Here is a 6,000-nt window from a genome sequence, read left to right as displayed (position 1 = left end):
AATAATATGGCATTGCATAATAAAACCTTGAACTTCTTCCAACCATCAACTACTAAATCAATTTTAATGAAGATATATTATCTTCCTTCTCACTCTCCGAAGATTCACACCCTGATCAAACATTTTAGTCAGGAATGTGCGACGAGGCACACATTGCTTGGGCGATGTGTTGTGTCAAGAAAGGTTTTAGTAATAATTATGTTAATGACTTTGGAGATGTACTAAGACGTATTTGCCAAGCCGATCCTATGGCATCAAATTTTTAAATGGGTAGATCCAAGTAAAGGCAACTGGTCAACCATTCCCAGACTTCGAGCAAATGATTCAGGATGGAATTATGAAGTCTCCGTTTATGTCGGCCCTATTCGATGAGTCTTTGAGGTACTGAAACGAGGGCGAAAACAGAGTCACTGTACGTTAAAGTTTCTTGGCCATACTGGTCGTGATGATCTGGATCCTAGATTGGACGAATTACAGGAGACCAAAATGATTTAAATCTCCATGAATGGACAAAACACGAATTTAAATTACTCCGTGAAATACAAGAACGTGAAAGAAATAAACTGTCATCTCTCATGGACATTGGATTCAACAGTCTGCAAATTTATCGTGAGCTTTTATGGGCATAAAATACACCCTACTATCCTGCAATTTTATACAACATTTTATGCAAAGAAAAAAAGCTTTTTTGTTACACCTTTAAAAAAACGATTAAGAAGTTGATGCAGGGTGCTTCGTTAAATAAAAAAATAATTACATTAGGAAATGTGCCGGGTGTGGTGGAGATTTCACACACACATGTGTGTGTGTGTCATGACAACAGAGTTAAGATTATTGAGAGAAGAGAAGGCAGCACAAGGGAAACGCAAGTAAACGAATGTTCACTACCACATAGACAGAAAGTGTTTGGGCAGAGGATTTGACACAGAAAATATCAAATCCGATGAACGTCTTTATCTCAAAAGAACAGCTGGATAAATTTAAACAAAATGGAGTCGATTTAAGGAAATAAATGAATTTTTAACATCAAGTTTTTTTATATAGATTGTATTTATGACTGGCACAGACGGACCATATAAAGGAACACGATCTCAATGTATGGCTCAGTGCTGTAACAACCAAAACTTCATTTAAGTGCAAAAAATGTAAAGTGAACAGTGGGACCTTGCTCTAGGACAGGATGGCATTGGTTCCATCAAAAAGCATGCAGATGGCAAGAAGCCCGAAAATAATATGGCATTGCATAATAAAACCTTGAACTTCTTCCAACCATCAACTACTAAATCAATTTTAATGAAGATATATTATCTTCCTTCTTACTCTCCGAAGATTCACACCCTGATCAAACATTTTAGGTAAACCATTAATTTTTTCATTATCTATTTTTTAGGAATGTGCGACGAGGCACACATTGCTTGGGCGATGTGTTGTGTCAAGAAAGGTTTTAGTAATAATTCTGTTAATGACTTTGGAGATGTACTAAGACGTATTTGCCAAGCCGATCCTGTGGCATCAAATTTTTAAATGAGTAGATCCAAGTAAAGTCAACTGGTCAACCATTCCCAGACTTCGAGCAAATGATTCAGGATGAAATTATGAAGTCTCCGTTTATGTCGGCCCTATTCGATGAGTCTTTGAGGTACTGAAACGAGGGCGAAAACAGAGTCACTGTACGTTAAAGTTTCTTGGCCATACTGGTCGTGATGATCTGGATCCTAGATTGGATGAATTGCAGGAGACCAAAATGATTTAAATCTCCATGAATGGACAAAACACGAATTTAAATTACTCCGTGAAATACAAGAACGTGAAAGAAATAAACTGTCATCTCTCATGGACATTGGATCCAACAGTCTGCAAATTTATTATGGGCTTTTATGGGCATAAAATACGCCCTACTATCCTGCAATTTTATACAACATTTTATGCAAAGAAAAAAAGCTTTTTTGTTACACCTTTAGAAAAACGTTAAAGAAGTTGATGCAGGGTGCTTCGTTATATAAAAAAATAACTACATTAGGAAATGTGCCGGGTGTGGTGGAGATTTCACACACACATGTGTGTGTGTCATGACAACAGAGTTAAGATTATTGAGAGAAGAGAAGGCAGCACAAGGGAAACGCAAGTAAACGAATGTTCACTACCACATAGACAGAAAGTGTTTGGGCAGAGGATTTGACACACAGAAAATATCAAATCCGATGAACGTCTTTATCTCAAAAGAACAGCTGGATAAATTTAAACAAAATGGAGTCGATTTAAGGAAATAAATGAATTTTTAACATCAAGTTTTTTTTATATAGATTGTATTTATGACTGGCACAGACGGACCAAATAAAGGAACACGATCTCAATGTATGGCTCAGTGCTGTAACAACTAAAACTTCATTTAAGTGCAAAAAATGTAAAGTGAACAGTGGGACCTTGCTCTAGGACAGGATGGCATTGGTTCCATCAAAAAGCATGCAGATGGCAAGAAGCCCGAAAATAATATGGCATTGCATAATAAAACCTTGAACTTCTTCCAACCATCAACTACTAAATCAATTTTAATGAAGATATATTATCTTCCTTCTTACTCTCCGAAGATTCACACCCTGATCAAACATTTTAGTCAGGAATGTGCGACGAGGCACACATTGCTTGGGCGATGTGTTGTGTCAAGAAAGGTTTTAGTAATAATTCTGTTAATGACTTTGGAGATGTACTAAGACGTATTTGCCAAGCCGATCCTGTGGCATCAAATTTTTAAATGAGTAGATCCAAGTAAAGTCAACTGGTCAACCATTCCCAGACTTCGAGCAAATGATTCAGGATGAAATTATGAAGTCTCCGTTTATGTCGGCCCTATTCGATGAGTCTTTGAGGTACTGAAACGAGGGCGAAAACAGAGTCACTGTACGTTAAAGTTTCTTGGCCATACTGGTCGTGATGATCTGGATCCTAGATTGGATGAATTGCAGGAGACCAAAATGATTTAAATCTCCATGAATGGACAAAACACGAATTTAAATTACTCCGTGAAATACAAGAACGTGAAAGAAATAAACTGTCATCTCTCATGGACATTGGATCCAACAGTCTGCAAATTTATTATGGGCTTTTATGGGCATAAAATACACCCTACTATCCTGCAATTTTATACAACATTTTATGCAAAGAAAAAAAGCTTTTTTGTTACACCTTTAGAAAAACGTTAAAGAAGTTGATGCAGGGTGCTTCGTTATATAAAAAAATAACTACATTAGGAAATGTGCCGGGTGTGGTGGAGATTTCACACACACATGTGTGTGTGTCATGACAACAGAGTTAAGATTATTGAGAGAAGAGAAGGCAGCACAAGGGAAACGCAAGTAAACGAATGTTCACTACCACATAGACAGAAAGTGTTTGGGCAGAGGATTTGACACACAGAAAATATCAAATCCGATGAACGTCTTTATCTCAAAAGAACAGCTGGATAAATTTAAACAAAATGGAGTCGATTTAAGGAAATAAATGAATTTTTAACATCAAGTTTTTTTATATAGATTGTATTTATGACTGGCACAGACGGACCAAATAAATGAACACGATCTCAATGTATGGCTCAGTGCTGTAACAACTAAAACTTCATTTAAGTGCAAAAAATGTAAAGTGAACAGTGGGACCTTGCTCTAGGACAGGATGGCATTGGTTCCATCAAAAAGCATGCAGATGGCAAGAAGCCCGAAAATAATATGGCATTGCATAATAAAACCTTGAACTTCTTCCAACCATCAACTACTAAATCAATTTTAATGAAGATATATTATCTTCCTTCTTACTCTCCGAAGATTCACACCCTGATCAAACATTTTAGTCAGGAATGTGCGACGAGCCACACATTGCTTGGGCGATGTGTTGTGTCAAGAAAGGTTTTAGTAATAATTCTGTTAATGACTTTGGAGATGTACTAAGACGTATTTGCCAAGCCGATCCTGTGGCATCAAATTTTTAAATGGGTAGATCCAAGTAAAGTCAACTGGTCAACCATTCCCAGACTTCGAGCAAATGATTCAGGATGGAATTATGAAGTCTCCGTTTATGTCGGCCCTATTCGATGAGTCTTTGAGGTACTGAAACGAGGGCGAAAACAGAGTCACTGTACGTTAAAGTTTCTTGGCCATACTGGTCGTGATGATCTGGATCCTAGATTGGATGAATTGCAGGAGACCAAAATGATTTAAATCTCCATGAATGGACAAAACACGAATTTAAATTACTCCGTGAAATACAAGAACGTGAAAGAAATAAACTGTCATCTCTCATGGACATTGGATCCAACAGTCTGCAAATTTATTATGGGCTTTTATGGGCATAAAATACACCCTACTATCCTGCAATTTTATACAACATTTTATGCAAAGAAAAAAAGCTTTTTTGTTACACCTTTAGAAAAACGTTAAAGAAGTTGATGCAGGGTGCTTCGTTATATAAAAAAATAATTACATTAGGAAATGTGCCGGGTGTGGTGGAGATTTCACACACACATGTGTGTGTGTGTCATGACAACAGAGTTAAGATTATTGAGAGAAGAGAAGGCAGCACAAGGGAAACGCAAGTAAACGAATGTTCACTACCACATAGACAGAAAGTGTTTGGGCAGAGGATTTGACACACAGAAAATATCAAATCCGATGAACGTCTTTATCTCAAAAGAACAGCTGGATAAATTTAAACAAAATGGAGTCGATTTAAGGAAATAAATGAATTTTTAACATCAAGTTTTTTTATATAGATTGTATTTATGACTGGCACAGACGGACCAAATAAAGGAACACGATCTCAATGTATGGCTCAGTGCTGTAACAACCAAAACTTCATTTAAGTGCAAAAAATGTAAAGTGAACAGTGGGACCTTGCTCTAGGACAGGATGGCATTGGTTCCATCAAAAAGCATGCAGATGGCAAGAAGCCCGAAAATAATATGGCATTGCATAATAAAACCTTGAACTTCTTCCAACCATCAACTACTAAATCAATTTTAATGAAGATATATTATCTTCCTTCTTACTCTCCGAAGATTCACACCCTGATCAAACATTTTAGTCAGGAGTGTGCGACGAGGCACACATTGCTTGGGCGATGTGTTGTGTCAAGAAAGGTTTTAGTAATAATTCTGTTAATGACTTTGGAGATGTACTAAGACGTATTTGCCAAGCTGATCCTGTGGCATCAAATTTTTAAATGGGTAGATCCAAGTAAAGTCAACTGGTCAACCATTCCCAGACTTTGAGCAAATGATTCAGGATGGAATTATGAAGTCTCCGTTTATGTCGGCCCTATTCAATGAGTCTTTGAGGTACTGAAACGAGGGCGAAAACAGAGTCACTGTACGTTAAAGTTTCTTGGCCATACTGGTCGTGATGATCTGGATCCTAGATTGGATGAATTGCAGGAGACCAAAATGATTTAAATCTCCATGAATGGACAAAACACGAATTTAAATTACTCCGTGAAATACAAGAACGTGAAAGAAATAAACTGTCATCTCTCATGGACATTGGATCCAACAGTCTGCAAATTTATTATGGGCTTTTATGGGCATAAAATACACCCTACTATCCTGCAATTTTATACAACATTTTATGCAAAGAAAAAAAGCTTTTTTGTTACACCTTTAGAAAAACGTTAAAGAAGTTGATGCAGGGTGCTTCGTTATATAAAAAAATAATTACATTAGGAAATGTGCCGGGTGTGGTGGAGATTTCACACACACATGTGTGTGTGTGTCATGACAACAGAGTTAAGATTATTGAGAGAAGAGAAGGCAGCACAAGGGAAACGCAAGTAAACGAATGTTCACTACCACATAGACAGAAAGTGTTTGGGCAGAGGATTTGACACACAGAAAATATCAAATCCGATGAACGTCTTTATCTCAAAAGAACAGCTGGATAAATTTAAACAAAATGGAGTCGATTTAAGGAAATAAATGAATTTTTAACATCAAGTTTTTTTATATAGATTGTATTTATG

The sequence above is a fragment of the Hydractinia symbiolongicarpus genome, chromosome 4 (assembly GCF_029227915.1).
Source record: "Hydractinia symbiolongicarpus strain clone_291-10 chromosome 4, HSymV2.1, whole genome shotgun sequence".
Classification (NCBI taxonomy): domain Eukaryota; kingdom Metazoa; phylum Cnidaria; class Hydrozoa; order Anthoathecata; family Hydractiniidae; genus Hydractinia; species Hydractinia symbiolongicarpus.
This window is presented reverse-complemented; position numbering follows the sequence as displayed.